Raw genomic sequence first — 25,442 nt, forward strand, 5'->3', positions numbered from 1 at the left:
GACTTTTGATAACAAAACCAATACGTTATCTTTTTACTGCAACAAATATCAGTGCAGGCATGTAACTCTTGGTTGGTTTAGGCAGGTGTCACAACAATAAACAAGACCTTCAGCTTAGGAAATGCTTTTAATTTCTTATTATTGCTTCTCTCAATTCACATGGCTCTGACTTGTCATTCCCTACAGGTTTGTTCTGCAATTAAAACCTTTGTTTCAACTATATGAGGATGCTCTCTCTGGGTCTCCTGGGTCCTCACTTAAAGAGCCTCTGCCTGAACTTAACCTAAATATGCCTCCCTTACCTGTGATAAATGACAGCCCTCCCCTCCTTCTGAGACTGGGAAGCAGACTGAGCCTCAGGTCTGGTTGGGAATGAGGGTTGTTCAATCATCATGAGAACTCCTGAGGTTTTCCTGCTTTCTGTGGGGTCCCAGAACCCAATTGCACAGAAAAGGCAGACAGGAGCTGAAAGAATGCACATAGTATTTTGATACTTTGATGATGAACTTGTGTACATAATTTTCAAATTTCTATGTCATACTTGTAAGCCATAGATATTTACATATTGCTATATCTTATAGATGGCTACACCCTCATAGATCAAAATAATATGTTGTTCTATCTTCTAATATCTAACGGATTTCTATTTCAAGCTAAAAAACACATGGAACCCTTTCTTCTTTTAAATTGTTGAAGTACAGCTTTGCCTTCTCCCCAACGTGTGTAAGAAATCTGTCAAAAAAACCCAGAAATTAAGAGATTAAAAAAAAATCACCATTAAACAATCAGAAGGAGTTCACATTACTATTAATTTTTCAAATCTGAAAGAGGAAAAGTCTCTTCCTCTACAGTAAGACCAACATAATGTTTCAATGTCTCTTTAAGATACTTAATGAACTGGGAGGATTTATCTTTTATAACCAAATATTTAGAAAATTTCTCTTCTGACTGTAAATACTCTTACATGAAGCTGGTTGTATAAAATACTTTTAAAAACATCTTAAAGGTAGAAGGAATTTATTTATTCATTTGGCAGTAAAATGTAGAGTCCATATGGTCAAGTTTTAATAGTTAACATCATATATGGAAGGCTAACTTGTTCACATGCAAACTAAATTTTTTAATCACTGCCCAGTGGTTAACATGTGAATCTTAATTTAAATAATTTTTGAGAGAAAATTTTCCTCATCTCCTGTTTCCTCTGAGTAAGCATATTGCAGTATATATCTTACTTAATTTTAATAAATAATAAAGCTAAAAGTTTGAGTAAAGATCTAGATCAGTTGGGTTCACTGAGTGGATGGACAGTGAAAGCATTTAGAAATGCTTTCTAAAGTCTTATTGAACACCTGTTTCTTGATGAAAAATTCCTTTTACTGTGTAGTGTTATGAAGAGGAAATTGTAGGGAAAACACGGCTGCTATTTTAAAAGAAGAAGGTCTCCAAACCTAAAACCCAAACAACTTCTTTTGGTTTTGTGTGGGGCTTGTTTAACTTCTCTAGCCAGTTTGATGAACATTTTGGCAAAAATAGTGTTTGTTGAACAATCATGTTAGATGAAAAATCATGTTGTATTAGCTAAGACACCTCACATTCTGATTCTTTCATACCTCAAAGAACTCATCCTGCAGGTCAAATCTCATTCATATTCATTGTATTGCAAAGGTATAAAATAAGCAGGAAAAAAAGTCTAAAAACATTTCAAAACTTACATGTTTACATATGAGAGAAAAAGCAGAAACAGGAAGGCAATACAATTTATTTATCTTTACAAGTCACTTTTTATTAATTTGATGTGCTGTGTACTATCAAAATCAGAGTTTCTAAGGTTGATATTCTATCAGTCAGATTGCATTCAAGAATCTTTTAAAACATGGTTTGTGTTAATAAATGAAGTCTTGAATGATTACTTTCTCACTATATCCAGTGCTTGCTTTATTCGGAACCAAAATGGCCACATTACATGAATAGCTAGTGATAGTTGGATAGTAATCTAAAAACTAGATATAAGAAGAAACTCAGAGGTTACAGAACTAGTTAAAATACAGCAGTGAAAAGAGAACTAGAGAAATGTTCAGACATCTGCTTTGAAGTTTACTAAAAAGTATTAGGAGTTCTTCTAAACAGAAGGCAGTTTCTTTTGTTTCTTTATTTTCAAATGATAAATTTTTGGTCAGTGGAAAAAAGCTAAGCATCTATTAAGACACAAAACATTACAATTGATTTATTTAGATTAATTTTAAATCTACAGAAATTTTTAAAAGCCAGTTTGCTATTTAAATTAAAGATAGATTTTATTGCATTGTTCTGCTACCACTGACAATTGAAAACAATTAACAATTTTTTTTTTGTTCTTGCACCTGAGAAATTTTATGATAAGCAGCAGTAGAGAGGAAAAAAAAATCTATTATTGCTAATCATTGATTTATGCTCCCAAAAATTTTATATATGTGTGTGCAGGCTGAAAATCTATGAAAACAGGCTGTATGAAAGCAGTAGACAAATAAAGGATATGGATTATTTTCTACACTATGTGGTAGTTACCATGGTATCTCTACCACAAAGTACATTTACTACTCTCAGATATTCCCAGAATAATCTCTTCCTACTTTGGCATTTTCTTCTCACTCCTCCCCATCAAATCTCAGTTTTTACTGAGAATTGCTAAAGGATCATAAAATTTCAGTATCAAGCTAACAAAGCCTCAGGGCATAGATTTCCTAGTAAGTAAAATAATGCTTGGAGAGACAAGGTCAAATAAAAAAAAATCCAAAAACAAAAAACCTAAAAGCTTTATTCATTTCATCAGACTGGGAGATCTGGGGCTCTCAGGTTTCAGCAGTTGCTAGTAAAGGTTATCACAAAGTTATTTTACAATACTATGCAATATATGTATTAGCTAAGGCAGTAAAAATGTCTTTGTTGAAGGGAAGAGAACCTCTACCCCAACAACATACTCAGCAGGGATCAACGGTCTTAAAATACTCTTTAAGATGCTTTCACCTTGTACAAGGTAACTAATCCAAGAATAAAGGCTTTTTGGAATAGCTTTCCAAGGAGGAATAACCTTTGGTATAGAATTCTTTTTGTTTAGGGTTTCATCTTTATTCCAGGATTTGTCTGGATGGTAAAAATTGGAGAATGCTCAGATCAAGTTTTCATTAAATTTCACTTTCAGTCTAATAAAAAAAATCCGAGTTTAATGCATTCCAAGTAGAGTACTATTTGGAGCACCTCTAGACTCAACAGAATCAGAGGAGGAGAAGAGGAAAATATGAATAAAGGAAGCAAATCTCACCCAAAATAAAAACCAATGCTAGTTCCATGTTAAAAATAAAACATTCATTTTGGCCAATAAAGAAACAGATTTCAAGGGGAGAGAATATGCCTACAATATCTTATAACACAGCAGATAAAGGGAATGACAAGTGTGAGCTCAGATATTTCAGGGCAAGATGAAAGGGGACAAAGGTAGATAAATATAGCAACTCTGTCAAAAGTAACAGTGAGTAAACAACTCCTTGTCATTAGCAGGCTACTGTGAAAGAAAAACCAACTGATTTGGTCAAATTTGGTAATTCAATTTTTGAATGCCAATACTGGCATTCTGCACTGCCCGCTGCACTAGCCTGCTCAGTTCCCTTTGAGTGTTCTGTGCCTGAGGAGTATGGATATTGTAACTGAGGGAAAAGGAATGACTTTCTTACTAGTAGACCAAGTAAAATGTTTTCAGAGCTACTTATAATCCAGTAAAAAGAAGCTAAATCAAGGTGTAAGAGGTCTGTTGGTTCTATTTCTTCAAAGTAATGGTATTAAAAATATTGTATCTTGCAGTTGACTCCAACAGTGAATTTTCAATTCATTCAGCTCACCTGCTGCTGGTTGCTTCTGTTTCCTTCTCTAATAAGCAGAGTCAATAAGTAATAAACTAATAGTCAGAATTCATTGTCACTGCCTCCAGATTTTCAGAATGTAAATAGTATTCCTGTTACTTAATACTATTTTTTAACATTACTCAGTAGACTGCTTTCACAGATTCTCTTCATTAAGGGCCTGCAGTAAATACTAAACTGTTATCTTTCTGTTCATTATAATTAGGACAGAAATTAAAATTATTTATAATGTCAATCATTATCATATTAAAATTGACAGTCCTAAGCAGCAATGTGATGAAGACTTCAAAGTCTTTGCGTACCAGTGTTCAGCTCTAAAGAGATGCACTAAACCTCTCTCTATACTGTTTTCCATAGCCATTCAGTCTGTATAATAGGAGTCCTCCTTCTCATTTTGAATTGCAAGAGTTTAAAGGGTTATCACATATAAAATTTTCAGTAAAAGTCAGAAGTGTTTTCTGTCCCTGTTTAAGTACTGAATTGTGCTATTAATTCTTCCTGGAGCCTTCTCCAAGTCTCTCAGCCTGTCTTCATGGGAGAAGTGCCCCAGCCTTCTGATCATCTTTGTGGTCTCTGGACTGGCTCCATCAGTTCCCTGTGCATCCTATGTTGGTTATTTATGATTTTGCTGATTTTGTGACACAGGGAGCATGCTGTCTATATTATACTATCTATTAATATACTTATTATATATATATACTTATTAATATACTTATTAATACACTATCTGTCTATATCTATTATACTGTCTAGTATAATTTGGAATTTCGCAAAATGAGTTTGACTTCAGTTATGCTCTTCAGCTAATTCAGTTATGCTCACAGCACATCATCATCCCAAAAAGAAAAGTCACAGCTATAAGACTAGCACTATTATAGGACTGTGGGTATGTTTTTGGCTTACAGCAGTTGTAAAAATAGTTTGTAGGCCCATACATCTGTTGAACAGACAGGGAATGAGGATCCATCTCTGCAGCACTAATCTCTTTTCCCACTTATGATTTAAAGTGTACATGATGCATGTCTTAGTTCCCAAAATATAAAAACCTACTTCTCTTCTTTCATCCTGATAGGTCTGTTTCTACCTTATTTTTGATTGAGCTGCTTAAATCTGTCAAGTGTATGGATCCCAAGTTGGACAACAAAAGAAAAGTTCAAATAGTCACTTAGAACTTAATTAGGTAGAGTTTAAACTTGTAACATGAAGTCAAGAAAGAAAATAAAGGATTTTGTATGGGACAGGACAGGAAACTCCCTCCTAAACCTAAAAGTAGAGACTGAGGTATTTAAGCCTTAAGTGATCTCCAGTGCACAGAAAATCCCATGAGGTAACTGCTTATGGTGTAAAGGTAAGTTCTAGAGAAAGCAAGCTGGAGAATCAGTTGCCCACTCTACCATCTAGCAAGCCAATAGGTGTAATTAGGATGAGAAACAAATATTTTCTTCCTGGGACGAGCCCTAACTTGCTGTCTACATGGCAAAACCCAAACCCCTTTATAATTCTATTAAATTTCTGTCTGCTGCCACATAGGTACGATGCTATTGCTGTACCGTTTGCACAGCAGCTGGATTATTCAAAACTGTTCTTCAGTGCGGTATCACATGGCTGATTAGTGCATTAATCCATTCAAAAGTGACATAATCTACAGGTGTCTGAATTGTCATTAATTGTACTGCAAAACTATAAATAAATACTTTTTTTTTTAAGTTCTAACAGTGCCTTCTGCTGTTTTTAAAATTCTACTAAGGGTTTTCCTTTTTCTTCTCTCCGTCCTAAAGTTCCCCTGAGTTCTCAGGGATATGTTTGTGTTTGAAGAGTATAGATTGTTTCACTCTGTAAGAAAGATTTTATGTAAAAAAAAAATATATATATACTTTTATGGAGGTAAGTATTTGAGAAAGGCAAATAAAGCAAGTCTTTGGTTTCTTGAAAGCTGTTTTGATCTTGAAATATAACTGCTTAGGTAAATTTCACTAATATATTGCAGTAACTTAAATGCTTTTATCCCACAAAATTTACAAAACCCACTGGTTCTGTAATCATGTGTATCCTTCAGAAAGATTATTTATCTCTTGATGTTTAACTAAAAAGAATATTATTCTTTATGATGTTCTTCCCTTGATACTTTGTCTATGTATTGTTTTTAGACTTCTAATGAGAATTTCATTAATTTCATAAGTGTGGAATTAATATATTAATCTATTAATAGATTTAATATATTAATCTATTTGCAAATTATATGTCTGCATCATCTTTCATATCCTATCTTCACACGGAAGAAACAACACTGGTTTCTGGGGGATGGTTTATTATTTATACTATAACTGCAGGCAAATTTACTTTCTTGAAATCTTTTGCACTTTGTGAGAGCACAACCAAAATCAATGACGTGTGTGAATCAGTTTCATTTTCTATACAGAGAGTTCTGAAGTGATCTCACATTAGTGTGAGATACCCTCCCATTTCCTTTGGGGTTTTTCTATACATAACAAATCCACAGAGAAGCAACAAAAACAAATAACAAGCAAAACAACAAAACAAAAAAAGCAAACAAAACCACAACTGTAAAACAATGAACTAACAAAAGCACGACCATAAAACAAAGAACAACAACAACAAACAACAACAAAACCCAACAAAAACCCACAAGCAACCAAAAAACTAACCACCAACAAAAAAGCAAGCAAACAAACAAAAAATCCTGAAAAATACAAACTAAATCAGACCAGACCAAACCAAATCAAACCAAGAAAAAACCTTAACTATAATCCCCAACAAAATAACCATTCAGCAAAGTTAAATGTTTAAGATATAAATGTGGGTTAGATTATATATATATATATATAATTTATATATATATATATATATATATATATAATTTATATATAATATTATAACATCAATGTTTTATTCCTCTTGTTTTTATTCTTTCAAATGTCTACATTGGGATATGCCTATACTCAAAGATTCCTTTGTAACACCATGCTGAGCTCAAAGGCAAGAGGGACTATTGGACTTCCTTTCATATGTCCTTGAATAGCAGGACAATTCATATTTCTTGAAACATAGAACTTTAAGAGCAAGTATCAAGCAGAATATCTTGAAATAAATCTCAAAGTATTCCAGTATTTATTGTGTATCAGGTCTCTGAAAAAACTTCTGTCATTACACTATTTGTCATCCCAATAGAATTAGAATATTTGTGATTAAATATGCTGCAGTATATATGAATAAGTTACATTCCACATTAACCTACATACATGTTTATACCTTACTCTTATGCCTCCAGGGGTGTGTTCTCATAGCCTCACTCTGAAGATAGAGCTCAGTGACTTTAACAGGTGTTGAAGAGACAGTCCAATACCTTTGCACTGTAGTTCAAGATCTGTAGACTCTTGATTTGGTCTTTGGATAGAGAACCACACAAGTGTATAATTACTAAGTAGGCATCTTTCTGCTTCTGTTCACTTTTTTCATCTTTTATTTGACCACTTCCAATATCTTTAAATGCAGTTTTGTCTTGCAGAATATCAAGCACATGCTGAGAGAAGTGCTTTTTCTTACTAACATATGTATCAGTTACAGGTAATATCCTCCTTTAACAGCTATCAAAGCTGTGTAATATGTATTCACACACCACCCTCACCCCCGAAATTCCTGTCCTCAATCTCTCCTACCAAATTTCAAAACAAAGCATGAAAGCCTTTTAATGTCTTTCATGTGGAATTCATTTGAACGTGTTATCTTCTACATGTATATTTTTTCAGGATAGCTGTACATTTGCAGGGCTAACTTTTTTAACCTCTGTAGTAATTTCCAAAATGATCCCATTTACTAGTGAACCCATTACCAGAATGAAAACACATGCCTTGTAAACTGTTTGAGAAATAAATTGTCCTGTCTAGATGGGTGTTTAATAAGTAAATAACTGTAACGAACAAACATACTTGAACAACAACAACAAAAAAGATATGTTTATAAATCCACTGAAACTTTAGCTGTCTGGAAGCAGGTTCACTGAATATTCACCAACACTTCAGGTCTGAAATTTTTGTCAGAACTCATGACTACTGTCAAGGCTCATTAAAATACAAATTCTAGGTTTTTCTGCATGGAATCACTGTGTGTTTAATTGTAAATATTTGTAAAGGATCTCTAACAACCCTTTTAATATTCCAGGGACTAACTTGTGTCCTTTGGAATAACAAGGTTGTACTAGTAAATATGAAAGTTGTACTAGTAAATATGAAAGTTATACTAGTAAATATGAAATAGTAACATTTTCTGTGCTTCCTGGAGCCATTCTGGTTAGATGAAATGGGGAAAAACCCCAACAGGCTCTTCCCATTATCTTAACACTTTTGTTTCCAGTAGAAGTCAGTAAATTTAAGTATGAATTAAATAAAATAAAGTTTATTATAAAAAATATAGTTTTAAATGGTAAAAAAATAAAGTGTAACTCTTAGACAATCAATGTTTATTTCTATTGGAACAGAGATTTTGGTTAATTATGAATGGTAATATTCATCCCTACACATGAAAAAGGGCAAAGTACAAGGACCATTGAACATTGCATTTTTCCAAAGTTACCTAATTATAAGAACACCTGTGCTGAATAACTTTCAGCTGATCTATTTGCAGAGTGTTTAATAGTCCCTAAAATTCCTCATTTCTTAGCAGTAATGGGCCAGCGATGTTTGCACATTAAGTTGTGTAAGAAATACCTTGCCAGAAACTGCTCAAAATACTTGTTTTCCTGCATGATATTTAATCAGTAGTTCCTAGCAGGGTGCTCACTTGAGATTTATGCCAATAGTACAGTAAATTTTCATGGATATTCTGGGTCATGTTTGTTAAGGGTGAGGTGTTTTGTCTCTTTGCTACAAAGAACTCATTCTAGGGAAAAAAAAACCAGTGACTCACCTAATCTCCTCAGAGAGATTATTTGCATGCCAAAGAGCATATACACTTCTAAAGTGTCAAAATACAAAGACTTTCTCCCATTCTCCCTCTCTCACTTGTTCTTGCTGGCTTTTTCTTGTTTTTTTTTTCTTTAGTTGCATGGTACTCTTTACCCCTCAGTATACTGGGAAAATTTAAACATCTTCAATATCAAACCCAGTAGGTTCTTCATTATTATTGTTTCTAGAGAAATCTGGAAGTAATTATTTCTTGACTCTTAGTATTTAAGTGTAACAGAAAAATTGATCCTTTTTTTTCCCCCAAGGCTTAGTAGTGAATGATCATTACAAATCCAGACATAAATGTTTATAGTAGCTCTGGAATAGTCACGCTAATGGCTATTAATCATCTTTTGATTGTTCATATCTGTTAAGTTCATCTGAAGTGAAATAAAAATCTAGTTCCAGCAGTTAATTAGATGAAAGTCGGGGAGAGGAAAGGAAGTCAGGAAATGCTTTTAGAGCTGTTTAACTGCCACAATTCCACAAAAAAAAAATCTTTTGGTTTGGATAACTCTGCAGTTTATGCTGCCAAATCAAGAACTTAGCAGAGGACAACTGTGAAGAGGATTGTGTGCTTTTTTAAAATGTGTGTGTGGGGGGAGGGCAGATAAGATGTTGCAGTGCAGATGCAGCAGATGTTGTAAATTCACAGATAAGGTTGTTGTAGAAGTTTCTGCAACCTGCATTATAGAAAAGATTATGCTATAACCACAATGATCAATTCCGAATTTAAACTATATAATTTAACTCTATTTTCCTCTCATTTTGGGATTTCTTTGACTGCTACTGGAAGCATCTGTGCTTCTCCTTCGAACATGTGGCTATGTCCCAGGCTTTTCCTACCCATAATCTCTTTTCTTCAGTGGTTTAATGAGATCATGGGTGATCCAGTTTTCTCTGTCTGTAAAATTGATGCTTGTCTATTTGGATCAGAGTATTTCCATGGGAAAGAAAGGCCTCTGTGGAAACAGTCTTAGTGGCTTAATTATAGGAAGCTCTGCATGTTTCTTTATCTTTGTGTTGGGCTGTGTTTTAACAGTCAGACTCAGAAAGAAAGCCATGATGTGTCTGTGTAAGAAACCCAAAAAACAACTCTGGAATCTTAAACAGATATAAAAATGTGTCATGTAAAATAAAACTACATAAGGTCATAATAATGAAATGTTTAGAAGGTTCTTTAGTTTCATCTGTTTGAAAGAAGGCTGTGAGTGGATCTAGATTTCAAACTAGAATCTCCTAAACTGGAATTCATTGTTGCTCAGGTCTTAACATAGGCTGGACCATAAACAGATTTTTTTAATGCCTGGATTTTCCAACTGACACCCTTGATAAGAAACACAAAAAGATAATATCTTCTCTGCACAATTGCAGTGTATTTTAGAAGTCAACAGCAAATCTGAGACTTTAAATACAATTTTTACTATATTTATAAACTAGGGAAAGCTTCTGATAGCTTAATTTAGTTACCTAATTTCTCAATAAAGTATTTTAAATTTTTTATTTTATGTCATTGTGACATAGTTGTAGCTCTTTCTGTGGATTGGCGTTCTTAGATGAAATGTAGTTTTCCATACATGATTCACAATACTTGGAAAATCTTTATTAATCTTATTGTCTTTTGAGCAAGTGATATCTGCAATAGCCTTAACCTTATTTATTGTTTACTAGTCCTCTTGCTGTAATAATTGCTTTTAGAACTGTTACTTACATAGAATAAATATGTATTTTTGTTTAAGACAGGTGTAACCTAACAGCTTGAGTTCTTTCTAAAACTGAAGCCTCTGGTCATATACTTTTCCCCCTTTACTCCAACTTCACATGAAAAATATCACCTATACAAATGTTCATATAGTTCAGCCCTTGAAAAATATGTGTGTTTTCTCGTAAAACTGCCTTTTTGATGGACCTAAACCAAATGGCAGTTTGAAGAAGAGCATACTGGAAAGGGAGTGTTGAATATGCACCGTGTATCGGTGTGCTATGTATTTTACAGACACGTGCCAGATGCGTGCAGATGCGAGAAGTATAGGAAAACATTTAGTATCAAACAAATCTTCTGGAATTTTTTGCTCTTGTAGGTAGTGGAAAATATTCACTTAATATATTAACAACTGTACTTCTTTATGTCAATATAGACAAGAAAATGTCTGGTCTTTTTTATTATTGTTTTTTAATTTTTACTTCTGTATCATGGATGTTTACCTTCTGCTAGTTTGCATTTCTTGCTTTGAGCTTCTCCAGCCATATCCTAGGGCGAGACATTCCCTGAGATGTGACTAATGCAGTGGCTATATACTCATCCTGGACATTATCCACTCGACTAAGTACTCCCCTTCCCATGTAAGATTTTTCTTGGACTTTCTCAATTATAACATTTCCGTACTGTTCAAATGAAAGAAAGCTGGTGGTCATGCTAAGTACCCTTCAGATGGGCACTTCTCCCAGGTACAATTTTAACAGATGTCTTTTTTCTTCTGTCACATGTGCATGTACTCAGTTCATGTTGGAGAAAATAGTCTTTTACCTTAGTTCAGTCTTACTTCTCTTACAGTTTAGATAACACTGTTCTGGCAATTTGTGGCCTTGTATTTGTGTCGCCAGCTTCAATTCAATATTTGGTTTTCCTAAGACTGATACTGCCTCCAAGGTAATAGTGCCCATCATTCCCCATGAAGAATTTTTCCCACTATGGTCATTTTCCTTCCAGATTTTTCAAACTTGATGGGTGTTTTTGAACACTGCAAAGTAATAATATACACTGTCAGTCTTACCTCTTTCCCCAAATGCTCTTTCTTCTTTTGCCTTTTTATTCTAGTGCAGAGACTGTTTTCTATCTGCTCTGACTTAGAAAAAATTTTGGATAGCATTTCAGATTCTTTTTTGTGTTTCTTCTTGTCTTTCTTGGTTATGGTCAGCAAAACTGATCTATTCACATAGTTTCATTTTGAGTTGGATGTTCACCCACATTTGGCTTTATTTTACTGAATTGTTAAGCACAAACTGTGAGCTTTCCATTCCTCAGGATCTGGGAATAACAATTGTCCCACTGCAAATTAGGTCCTGAAATGGTGTTTTATCTCCCTTTCTTGAAGTTCCTCAGAAAATGCTGATTTTTCATAAAACCATTTGTACTTGCTTCTCTTTTTGCATTTCTCCTTTTTTATGCTGAGACTATCCCTGTCAGAATACAATAGAGGCTGGCTAAAAATAAAGATGTAAAATATGGAGGAAATCTTGGAAATGACAGTGTTTCAGGTTTTTGTCCCTAAATGTATCTGTCAATTTAAATGTCCAAATGAAAGTATTGGGGAAAATAATCAAGAGAGAGACTTGGCCATTAAATCTGTGTCTTAGGGCAGGGTGTTTTGGTGGACCTGGTCTCATCCTTAATTATAGCTTTGTGATCAAGTGCTCTGTTTAGGTATATTTTAAAGATTCTTTTCCCTAGTATTTTGAATGTGAATAGTTCTGCTTTGGGGCAGGAGGAGTCATTACTTCACAGATGAGTAATACTAGTATAGTCCCAGAAGACCTTGGCAGATATTCCCTGTTTTTCCTTTTTTTTTTTTTTTTTTTGTTTTGTTTTGTTTTGTTTTGTTTGTTTTGTTTTGTTTTGTTATTTTTTTACAGATCTCTTCTTTTTCTTGTTTGGATTCTTGGATTCTATTGAAAGTGTTGATACATAGCCCATTTCTCTTTTAGATGTTATACTATAAACTTTCATCTGTCTCTGTGCAATGTTTCTGAAATAAAAAAGAGAAGTTTCTTTGGACTTTTTATAGTGAAGGGTGATTGAGTTGTCCTTGTATTCTTTCAAAGCACCTATTTTAAACTAGTGGCTTAAAAATACTTGCAATATTCTTTTGATTCTGCCTCAGGTGATAATGTATCATTTTTGTCTGTTTGGATACAGATTCCACTGAAAAACCTCAAGTCACAACTTCACCTGTAGCCAATTTTGGTGTTGCACATTTCTTATCTATTTCTTCCATTTTCATTCTATCAAGCTGTCTTCTTGCACCACTGCCTAGTAAGAATTATATATCTAAAACAAGCTTAGAAGATGTGGTGTTACAGAAAAGTCAAAACAAAAGTGCAGATTAATTAAATGATCTTAACTAATTTAAGCTCCATTAATTAGAGATTCATCTTTTCTCCTATACACTAATTTCATACTTGTTCTACAGCAATATAGGTTGAGTGAGAAAAATAGTACTCCTACATGAAATTGTAAATAAATTCTGATAAGTGTCTTTAAATTTCACACCTCAAAAGAACAGTGTTAGTCAGTTTTGATGTCAAATGAGAAAGAAAATCAGACTCTATAAAATTTGTACCATTAAAGTATCATTTAAAATACGATTTTTGAGAGCTAGCATAATGATGAAAGAGAGAATAGCATAGTTATTCATAGAATCACAGAATCATTTAGGTTGGAATAGACCTTGGAGATTATTGATTCCAACTGTTAACCTAGTACTAACATCTTCATCACTAAACAACATCCCTGAGCAACACATCTCGACTTTTTTTTGAACACTTCCAGGGATGTGTGTCCAGGGTTGTAATTCTACCACTTCTTTGTACAGCCTGTTCCAAATGACCACACTTTCAGTAAAGATTTTTTTCTTAATATCCAAGCTAAACCTCCTCTGGTGCAACTTGAGTTCATTTCTTGTCATCCTGTCAGTTGCTACTCAGGAGAAAAGTCCAGCCTCCACCTCACTACAGCCACCTTTCAGGTAGCTGTCCTTTCAGACACTTCCCTGTAAAGACAAACACTATAAATTTTGTTCTTTCATCAGCTTTATTGCCTTTCTTACAATCTTATATCCCTTCAGATTCTGGGAACCCTGAGCTGTGCAGCACCCAATGTGCCACCCACCAGCCTGCAGCACATCATGCAGGCCCCTCCGTAGCAAGGCTTACCCCATTTTGGTCATTCGGGCTGTTATTAGATTCCCTTACTAGAAAATAGTTCCATTCATCATTTTTACAGTCAAAGAGAGAGGATGTTTACACGAGAATTTCTTGGTGCACTTTTAGATAAAGGCAAAGTGATGCAGGAGGTGTAATTGCTGGAACCAAAGTGGAGTTACCTGCAGAATCCTGCTCTGTAATGAGCAGCTGAAGTTACCCTGCAGACAAGAGATTTGTCCAGCACTCACTGACCTGGAGGCTAAACTACATGTGGCACAGCACAGGTCTCATTCTATTCAGGTTAAGTGTTCTGTGATTCGCTAACTCTTCTATATACAAATGGTCTTCTACTCAGAACCACTAAAAACCATTATTTTTAGAAACTGTAGACCATTCTGTATGTTCACTATTATTCTTGCTAATAAAAACGTTGAAAATCACACTGGTTTGCAAAATAAAATGTCCTTTTTACTGTTGAGTGGCTCTCTCCAGGTCAGGGTTGAGGCACAGAAAAGAAAGTGAAACTCTTGGCTTCATCCCTTGCCTGTAGTGTTCTTGTTTGGGGAATAAAAAATTTAAGTCATTATAATGTCAATCTGTCAGCTTCTCTGTGCATGAAGAAAGGATTTTGAAACTGCCTAAGTAGGATGTGAACATTTAAGAAGATCAGGTTCTTTTTAAAATCCCAGAATAAATTAAAATGATTTTGATGGATGTCAACATTTTTACTCTGCTTTTATAAAGAAAAACAAACAAACAAACAAAAAATCCAAAGAAGGTTTATTTCCACTTTTTTAAATAGACTCTTGGGTTTTTTTTTTATTTTTTTGTTTGTTTTTTTGTTTTGTTTTTGTTTTTTTTTTTGGTGGAACAAAGTATCACTCTTGCATATAAGCTTTTCTTTTTGCCCAGCCCATGAGTTCCGTAATGGTATTAACTGAGGGAAATTTGCATTCTGAAACATGTCCATCTCAAAATTAGGCATGCCTGACCTACTTTGATGATGTGTTACAGGTTGACAGCGGGCATTTTAATGGTGCAGTCCTGTAAATCATCTTTATACTGAGAGCTAGCAATAGTGCATAAACTTGTTTCTTAATTGCCATTATTCTATGCTCCAGGCTTAGGAAACTGGTTTAAATATACTGTCACAGCACAGTGTTATGATATTACTATTAATAAAACAGTAACATTTAACTTGTTAGGTAGCATTAGAGATCAAGTGCTTTACAGAAAATCTAGGAATGGGAAGAGCTAGTGAAAAGGAAAGAAAACCTTATTTTAACCTCTTCGGAAAATCCCACTTCTTCCCCAGCATCTGTTAAAATGGAATCATTGAACTGGAAAAGACATTTTGATTTGAATGGGGGTATTTTCAAGTAACTTTTCTTATGAAACGACTTGGGAAAAAACTTGTGCCACTATATAGTATCAGCAAATGTTTCCAGCCATTCTCTAGGAAAGGAACTGTAGGTAATAGATGCTGCTTCTGAATTAAGATATATTGGGCCACGTGCTGCCCTCAACTATGCCAGTGGAATTTCCAATTCATTGAAGTCCATGAAATGTGTGATTTTTCCAGTGGTGTAACTGAGGACAGATTTTGTCCTACTGTTAGTGGAGTACATAGGCAGTTTAAGAAAAACATGAAGTCTTTTGGTCCGTTTATAACCTCAAGTAAAAGTACATGGCAGTAGAAGTATTCATTCACTAGAGTCAAATACAGACTCTAGTAAAAGTGATCTGGCAGAATGAAGCTCTTCTGCAGGTTATTTCTGCACTCTTGGTTATGAGATCACTATCCAGCAGGTTCTTTAATTCATTATGCCATGTGCTATGTTATTGCATTTCATATGGTAGCCCAATGATCATGTGTCCTCTTAACCTTTAGAGAGGTTTAATCTAGAAGTTTTTTCCCAGAGAGGATGCACTGAAAAGCTGTAGACACTAAGAATTAAATGAAAAATTGTCCTGACATATTTTGGTTTTTTTTGTTTATTTGTTTGGTGTTTTTTGTGTGGGGGTTTTTGTTTGTTTGTTTTGAGTGGGGATGTTTGGTGGGGATTTTTAATTTTTTTTGGGGGGGGTTGTTATTTTTTTTATGTTAAGTGATTAAAACATTTTTTGGCTTTTTATATCATATTGGCATTTTAAATTTACAGAAATTTGGGACATTTATGGAAACACATAAAAATTGCCTTTAGTGTTCATAGCAGAAACATTCATCACTAACTATGATTCTTTCTTCTATTAAGATCTCAATAATTCTCTCATGAGTTAGGAAGGTTTTAGTTGATTCTTGAAGGCAGAATCTCTCTTAAGCAGAGTTCTTGTGCTGGAGCTGTAGTTTGTAGTCCACAGCAGGGCCATGGTAATTAAATCCATTCTGGTAGTCCAAAATAATGGCAGGAAGAAATCACCTGAATACACAAGCAATTGCTCAAGTCAGCCCTGAAAACCATGAAGTCTGTGGAGAGCCTTTCTTACCTGTGGAGCACTGCTGGGAATGCTCTCTCCTCCTGTGTTGCTATGATTCTGTGGTGGCTCTTGGCCAAAAGTTTTATAGACTTGAGAATGTTGCCTTTCCTTTGCTTTCATCTTCATCTTGCTGCTATAGATTTACTTCAAGTGTTTTTGATGTGCACCAAAATATTAACAAGGCTGATATTAAAGCATCCTTCTTGGTTCCTGGGTGAACATCACTGGGATCAGTTGTTTCAGGCTTTATGACTGATTTGTCAATTATATTTGCATATGGTAAGTCTTGCTTCTTGTTTTAAATATTTTCTTTGAATCTGAAGGAGACAGATGTGTTTCAAAAATCTAAATAAATCTGTAAGTCTCTTTTACTGTCACTATACTTCAGCGAATGCTGACCTTTACATATACTTGTCTCAGAGTGTGGTGGGCAAACCACAAACTGTTCTCACTTTGGGTTCCTTTAATATTCTTTTCAAAGTACAAGTTGGAGACCTAGTGTGAGATCTAGCGGAAAGAAAAAAACCGAAAACTTTCCTGTGTGAATTCTTGCATTCAGCCTCTGGTCTCAGTGGGAAATAGGACAGCAGGAGTTTCCTTCATGGCATCAGGTTTTCTGGCATGCAAATTTTCAGCAGTTTTTGAACAATTCAGAAGCTCAGTGAAGTATATTATTAAGTGGAGATAATGGCTTCTCCAACTATATGAGAAACTGTTTGGACTTGTTGCCTTTCAAATACATATCTGTTGTTCTAAACAAATATGCCAGCAATTATTCTTGCTGTCATTGATCCATTATCTCAGCCTATAAGAATTTATTTGGGTTTTGTTTCTCTTTTTGCTTATGTAGAGTTTTTGCTTGTCTGCTTGCTCTGGTTTTTCTTTTGGTTGGTTAGTTTTAATAGATTTTTCAGGCTAAAGACTTGTTTAAAGTTTACTTGTAACTTATCCTAAGTTTTTTGCAACAGAAAACTTTGCCCAAGTTATCTCCCAAGTACCTATATTTCCGTAAGAATCACCCGTAATTAATCAGTCCTTGGGAATTGTTTTCATTAGTATAGTTCTTATAAAACAGGACTGTGATAAAATAGGCCATATGTAGGGACTTGATTCTATGAAGGCATACAGGTGTGCCTAGATCTGTGTGGAGATACATTAGAGATACTTTCAGGGCATGGGTTGGCTTTTTCGGCACAAATCGGTCTCTTCATACCTTTAGAGTAAAACACCCATAAAATTTAATTGGCACAAAATATTTGGAATTCATAGGATATTTTAAAAAGCCCCCAAAACCAAAACAAACTGGCGTGGACAGGGAAGTCACCATTTCACAATAAAAATCTTCATAAAGCATTTGGATTTTATTGATTAAGACCATTGTACAGAACATGAACCAGATCATGACATGAGTAAAAAAGTGACTTGATTTCTGTCCTTGGCAAAGGCTATGAAATATTGTTCAATTTTATCTGTGATAATTTAATTTTAGGAGTTCTTAAAATGGAACTATTTCTATATCTAGATGGTACCCAGACAAAAGGAACCAGTTCCAGTAGGGACCAACCCAGCTAGCATTTCAGAAAATGAAATGCAACCCCAAGTGAAATAATATCTAAAGGATTGACTCTGAGGGAGTGCTGCTTAGAAATGAGAATAGTCATAATTTGAATAGCTTAACATTGGGAAAATCGACTCTAATATGCAGAGAAATACCAGTTGTGTACTGAAAATGGGTAGGAAAGGACCCATTTTCAATGAGAAATCAGTAGGATTCCCAACTTTTAATACCAATTTATTTTCTCTGGAAGTTCTTTAGAGTATCTGCAAGCTGTAAATACCTACAAGCTTGTGAAGATCTCCTGTTTATCTGTTTGGCACAAAGCTAGTAGTTTCTGCTTTATGCCATTATTTAAGCAATTTTTAAGTTTTTAATCACACTTTCATTTTTCTAAGACAAAATCTTTGTATTTGAATGCTACGGACCCCTCAAGAAATATTTGATGGAGGGAGCTGGTTCTGTTCAGTTATTCTGCTGAGGAAGGAAATCTTTCATACAGAGATTATTTTCTACCTTGAACTAATTAATTTCTTAAACAGATCTACACATGTTGCACAATGTCTATGCAGTAATAAATAGTATCTGAGGATTATTATTGGTAGCAGAAATAATAGTCAGTGCCATTTAATGCTATACTTTAAAATAGCTTTTACAAGTTGTATTTTTCTGTATTTATGTGAGAATACACAAGAATTCTTCATTTTCAGAGGGTTTAGCATACTTCTTATGTTTTATGACAAAACTTTAGCTCAGTTATCTCAGCAGGTTCTCAAAATCTGCCCCTCTCCTCTTGTCACCTTCAGATGTAGTTTCTCTGAACAGGTCTTTATCTGCAGAAAGCACGTTCACTCTGTAAGAATAACACTTCTACAGTCACTCCTATTCCTAGTTGGGCTTTCAGTGAAGACAGTATGTGCACCACAAACTGACATGGGATGTAAGGATACTTAGTGCACACAGAGTTGGATTCCTAAAATTGGGATGTGTGCAAACTGTCTTTTCAACAGTTTGCAACTCAGTCCAAAAAGCAGACTGATTTTTCAGAGGAAAAACAGTCTGGAGTACTTAACATCTACTCTCAGGCAAAAATTACCAACTCCACTTGTAAATGGTTAAATAGTGAAACATTGAAAGTACTCTTTGTCAAAATGTCAAGTTTAAGATTGAAAATTATAAAAATGTAATTTCTCCAGTCTAATTTTTAAATGTCCATTCTGACTGTGATTTCCTCAAAAGCTTGAGGCAGCCATCCACTGTAGAGAATAGCAGCTCAAGCAGTTACATTTTAGGAAATTTTTTATATAAGCAAATGAAAATGGCTTCTTTCAGAGGGAAATGATGGTCTCTCTGAAAGGAGGCAGGATGAACAACCTGCTTCTGAAAAAGAAATGACCTACCACAGTACCAGGAGTGCTTAATAACTAATTGCATCATTAGCAGTTAGAACTCAAATAGCTTAATCAGGATTTATGTATTTATTGCTGTAAATGTTCTTTAACATGAGTAGATGGTTCAGAAAAAAACCACCGTGCTAAGGGAACAATAAATAAATCATGTCAGAGTACAATTTTTCATCTTTAATCCATAAAAGTCCTCTATTATTAATAAAAATCACTATTGAACTGGCATACAAAACAGAGCATAAGCTGTTCTGTATCTATCAGGACCATAATTACTCTGCTAAGCAATACAGGGGTTAACTGTTTGTTGTTCTCATTAACAGTTGCAGAAGGAAATGGTCCTTCACTAATTGGCAAATATTGCCTTAACCAAACAAGGCTGGCCTGGGACACTAAACAGCACACGTTAGGTAATCAGAGAAATTAAGAGAAAATATATACATGATGGCAATACAGATGTTGCTCATTTCAAATCATGAGGTCAAAACTGAAAGTGATGGAAAGGGACGTATCTAAATTTCCTCGGGGTCATTTATTTCTGGTGACTTCTGAGCAGCTGCAGAGAGAATGAGAGAAATTGAAAATAGTGCCTGTATTGGATTAGTGAGTGGTGTTTTCCATTTAGTCATGTGTAAGGATAAGGTTCTTTTTTTTACCCTAAATGTAAGGAAGTGAAAGGAAAAATGTACGTTTGACTGGGTGTCAACATATCTCTTTCTCAAATAGAATGTAAAATAAGGTATAATTAGTGAATTCACCTCAGACATATGAAATTGAATTAGTGTTGCATTGTATCTGGTTCACTCAATACAGGCAAGGATTTGGGTATTGAGAACAGTGGCACAGTACTGTTAATAGCCTTGATGTTATCCAAAACAGTGTTTCAGGTTCTAAAGTTTCAGAACCTTTGCTTGTAAAGTTTGTTTTCCGCTACACAAATGGCATTGTATTAACTGTCAGAAACACAATAGATCATCCAGGAGACTACAAAAGCTTCTGAGATTGTTACAAAAATATGCATTACAGATAAGACATTAAAGTTCAGACCGAAAAGCATTATATGTTCTGGTTCAAATGGTCAGGAAGACAATACAGAATAATTTAAAAGATCAGGAATTGCCTTTCAAGAAAAGATTATAGTATGTTGTGTAAGATTAGTAATATTAAACACATACTGGTATGATGCAAGATGAAGTACAAACATCTGCATGACATAATGCATCAGAAACATTTTGGATCTGTTGATTTCTTGTGTTGATTTAGGTGAAGATAGAATAAGAGAAATCAGTTATCAGAAATCAGTGCATGGTTATCACCCCACATGCTATGAATCATCCCACAGACCTGGATTTAACAGCCAGGAGACTTCACTGTTGCTGACACTGCAGACAAGGTGAAACCCTTAGCTGTGTGAGTGTGAATGTTCATGTTTATTCCAGCTGGCTGCAAAAGGTAGAAGGAAAATATTACTGCAGCTAATATTCTTGGGACATTGCGTGGTATGCTTCTGAGAGGAAACACAGGCAGGGGCTTTTTCACCCCAGTTTTCTCAGAGGAATTGTAAATTACCCTCATGAGATACTCAGTAACACACACAGGATCGGGTGTTTATCAGCCTGTTTCAGAAGGGTTAGTGTAATGGATTCTACAGAAATTTTCACTCCTTGTAATTTAAAATATGGCTCCAGGAGCACTAATATATGAGATTCAGTGCAGCAGACTTTAAAGAATAAAAGGAGTTTTACCAGCCAGCAGAGGAGGAAAGGGCAGAACCTTTTCTCTTTAAGTTGCAAGGTTTAGCTGGATTAGAGAATTACATTTCTACCAGCAATATGGTCAGGAACTGGTGGAATAGGAAGTAAAGAAGGTGGGGATAGTGAGACAGAAGGAAGGGGATCCTTCCTCTGGCTTTTTCTGCACAGAAGTTGAGAAGGCTTCAGAACAAGCATCAATCTCTTACGACTTATGCTTCCTTGTTTGAGATTCTTGGGAAATTTCTTCCCCCTTACTTCTCAGTCTTGTGCAGCCAGAAGATTTTCTGTCTAGTTTGTATCAACCTTTCCTAAAAATAAATAAATAAATAAATAAATAAAGTAAAAATTGGCTTTTATTATGACTGAGAAGAGAGTATCCCTAGTCATTATATTGATTGTTGTATTTTTTACCCATAGGTAAGGTATTCGGTAAGTAAGAAATTTCAGGCAGGCAGGCCTTCCTGAAAGGGCTTTCAGCCTTCTTCTTAATAGTGGCTGGGAGTGATTTTTAGACAGCAGGCAACAACAGAGGTGAAAATATACTGAGCTCCTAGAGCTGTGTGAAAGGCATTGATTTTTGACCTCATCAGTGCCTCATGCTATGGGAGAAAAGCAGAGTACAAACAACCATCTGGCATCAAATTAAAAGATGGTTGTGCTGGTAGTACTTGCCTAGAATAATCAAATGAAAATTATGCTTTTTTAAAGTCTAGTTCAATACACTACTGTAGTCTCAGGCAAGTCAGCAAATATGTAGATTAATTCAGCCTCACTTCTTGCTTTTTTTTTCCCCTTGCCTACTTTCAGACAGATTATATTTATTGCATAGGCCAGCAGTACGCCAAACTACAGCAGGTTCATTCCTTAAATGTCAGTTGATTTTATGAGTTCACATTTAACAAAAGAAGATGCAGAGTAAGGGAGTCACAGGTATTTATGTGTAACCCAAACTTTTGTTGAAAATTACAGTGGTAGAACAGAATATTTAATAACTTTCAAAGTACTGGGTTGAGATAAAAAGGAAAAAAATAATAAAGGAGGATACTGATCAGCTGTTGCTCCAGATTTAGGGAAAGAAAAAGGACAGGAGATGTTGGCAGAACACACACAAAGCCATGTACCCTTTCATCTGTGAGTAGCAGCATGCAAGGCTGTGAAGATTGTGCAGACAAACTGAAGAAATTCCAGAAGTATGTATTAGCAGGCCTGGGAAAGGACAGATACTTAGCAGATGTATTCAGAGCACTTCCCTTATTTTTGTTGTCCCATCCAGTATGTAGTGATGTAGTTATGTGTTGAGATACTTTTTTTTTGTTGTTCGTGAATCCACAATATAAATGGTAAACCAAAAATATAATAGCTTCTCTTGTGCAACAATCTGAAATCTCTCCCTTGTGTGATGCTGGGAGAACTGTTCTTTGCCATAAGATTTTGGAGGTGTTATTAAAAAAGGACATTTGTCTGAATCTCTGAGTTCCTTTATGGGAGCAAGCCTTATCTTTCAGTCTATTTGTAACATATGACAGAAAATCACTTTTCTTCTGATATGACTATGTGTCCAAGACAAATTTCTGCTGCAGCCAAAGTCATGCCAAAGCATGTGCTGCCTGCAGGGCAGAATTCTCATTAATGTCTTGGAGCAACACTGTCTTCCAGAAAGATTCTGCATGTCAGTCGTTGCTTAATATCATGGATGCTTTAATACAGACTTACTTTCAGTGAAAGGGCTACTTAAGAACAGTATTAGAATAGTATTCCTACTGTTACAAGGATTTAATGAGCTTATAATTTTTTACTTTTAAAATAATTTTAGGGATGACTTCAGGGAAGACAATATTTTTCACATCAATATTAATTATCATTATAAGTTATTACTTAATGATGGGAAAAAGTGATGAAAGAGGGTACAGGTATATATAAAGATTTTGTAAACCCGGTGAAACTCAACACGACACATTTCAGCAATGAGAGAAGATTCTTTTTCTCATTTGTAATTTTTCTGTTATGATGGAATCTAACTCAAGGGCAGGATTTTTATAATTACCATTGATGCTCAGATAAAACTTAAATTGTTCTTTTAAAAGTTGCCCTTAATCCTCTCCAAACTCCTAGCAGACCTCAGTTAAATGCTTTCTAATGCAATAATATTTAACACAACCACTGAAATAAGTCAGTGAAGTGTCTTAGATATTTTTCTTTTAGTATTAGGAAATGAAAAGAACTATTATCACCACATTACCATAATAGAACTTCCACATAATGTAAGCTAAAGCGTTTTTGCAAAGGTAATTTCTCTGTATGGAATTAAACAGGAATGTGTCTGTAATATGGGGGGTTCATTGAGCCTGGAGAAAATAGGCATTTTACACTAGTACATTAGAAGGAAACCCCCAAAGATTTCCCCTACTCCGGAGATGAAGTGTCATTTCTCCTTTGTTGAACTGTGGTGCTTTGTGCAGAAGTTCATAAACAGCTGCACTGGGCAAGGACAGCACCACCTACACCACAGTAGATGACTTCTCAGGTCTGGTACCATATGGTGACAGCACACAGCAGTGACAGGTCAGGCTTCAGCATTCCATGGGGTAGCAGAGGCAACACGTCCTTTTCCAAGTCTGCTTAGTGCCGAGTAGCTCATCCCTGGATTGCTGCTGTTCTGGGCTGTTTGCCCAGAAGTCTTCCCAAGAAAGACTAAACCCTGACAGCAAGGAGAATCATCATCCATCTGCCTCTCTGTGGGGACAGCAGCAGACTCAGCTGCAAATCTGTGCTTGGTGTAATTCTCCGCAGAGCTTTAAAGAACACACCTGTAAACATGACAAAATGGCAACGTCCCTGAAGTACAGAGGGAACATCTGTTGAACTCGGGTGGGTGATCATACTAACCAGTGATGTGCACAAGGAGTGAGAAAAGAGAGCAGGAAAGACCAGTAATATGGAAAAGAGAAGTTTGATGTTCCTTTGGTCACAGTAAAATTGTCATTTTTGTGCCGCTATTGATAAACTGTTACCATGCTTAATTAACCTGAGCCACACAATTAATACAGTTTTGTTTGGTTGTTTTTTTTTAAGGGTGAAGATGACTGGCTTTGGATCTCTTCCACAGTGGTGTCATGGCTAGAGTAATTAGGTTTTTTGTGCTTGCACCAGAACTTCAGTTTTATGTGTTTGCTTCCCCAGTGGCTAGCTCAAAATACAGGGGAAATTTTAGCACAAGAAGCTTAGGAAAAACTGGCATGTAGAGCTAACTCTTGAGTAATATGATTTTCATTAATGTGCTGGTTAGAATATAGGTGATGGAATGGTTGGTCCAGTTAATTTTTGCTGAAAGGAGAGTGAACAAGAAAACTGTCATGTCCGAAAGTGTTGTAAAGGGATCAAAATCTCCTCATTTGAATCTGCTGTTACCTGCGTGCTGAAGAAAAAAATAGATGTCTAATGTAATGTTTTCAGGAGAATATACCTAAAACTGCAGAATTATTTCCATTGATATTCCATTTTGAATACAGGTAACAGCCAGTGCAACATAATTTTGAATTTGTTCTATAGAACATAAAGTTCCAAAAGGAAATGGCTGAATTAATACTGTAAGGACTGAATTTATATAAAATGTATAATTATTCTCTGTTCTACATAAGTTAATTAAAACTGGAAAATAGGATTGCAAATAAACCTTTTGATATTACATCAGCCAATCTACTGTAACCAAAGGATGACAGGCTGAACCATGCCTTTCACTAATCTGATTGTGAATGTGTTTTACAGCTACAATTGTACAGTGAAACTTACTTTTAAATAAATTATAATTTTCATGCAGTAGAATAGATTTTTTTTTTCTAGAGGCATATTTTATAGATGTCAGTCAATGATGGATTAAAGCAGAGACTCTTAAAGCTGATTTTATATGAACATGTATTTTGCACATCATGCAGGAAGGAACAAAACAGCCCATGTAAGGTAACATGAAGTACATCTCCTCTGTTTCATGTCAAAGATCTTTTACTTAATATCACATTTTGGATTTGAAATTGCATTGCATTTCTTCTAATCAGCAAGGGCTGATATGAGAAAAATTCTCTAATGTTTTGAGACTTACAGAAGTTATAGGTAGTGCCTTTATATACTGCTCTTCCTTTTTGGGGTTACAAAGCAACTTATCCAGAAAGGCAAGAATGCCACAACCCAGCTGTGTTTCTGTTGTGTGATTAGGAATTTTCTGCCCTGTACCTGCTGGTGAGGACAGAAAGATATTCACACTACTGCAAGATATTTTCTCTTTTGGGGAGGTGGTAGTGATTCTGCACATTGATATTTCTATGCTTTTTGTGATCTTGGAAAGATATATTTCCATACTGCACAGCGCCCATAGGGTTATGGTTTCAACCTGAAATCGTGCATTTCCTGGCTAGTGAGTGATTAACTTGTAATGTTAGTTGCATTTTAATACCATTGGAATGATCCTATCACTATTAAAG

This window comes from Cinclus cinclus, chromosome 5 (assembly GCF_963662255.1).
Source record: "Cinclus cinclus chromosome 5, bCinCin1.1, whole genome shotgun sequence".
NCBI lineage: Eukaryota > Metazoa > Chordata > Aves > Passeriformes > Cinclidae > Cinclus > Cinclus cinclus.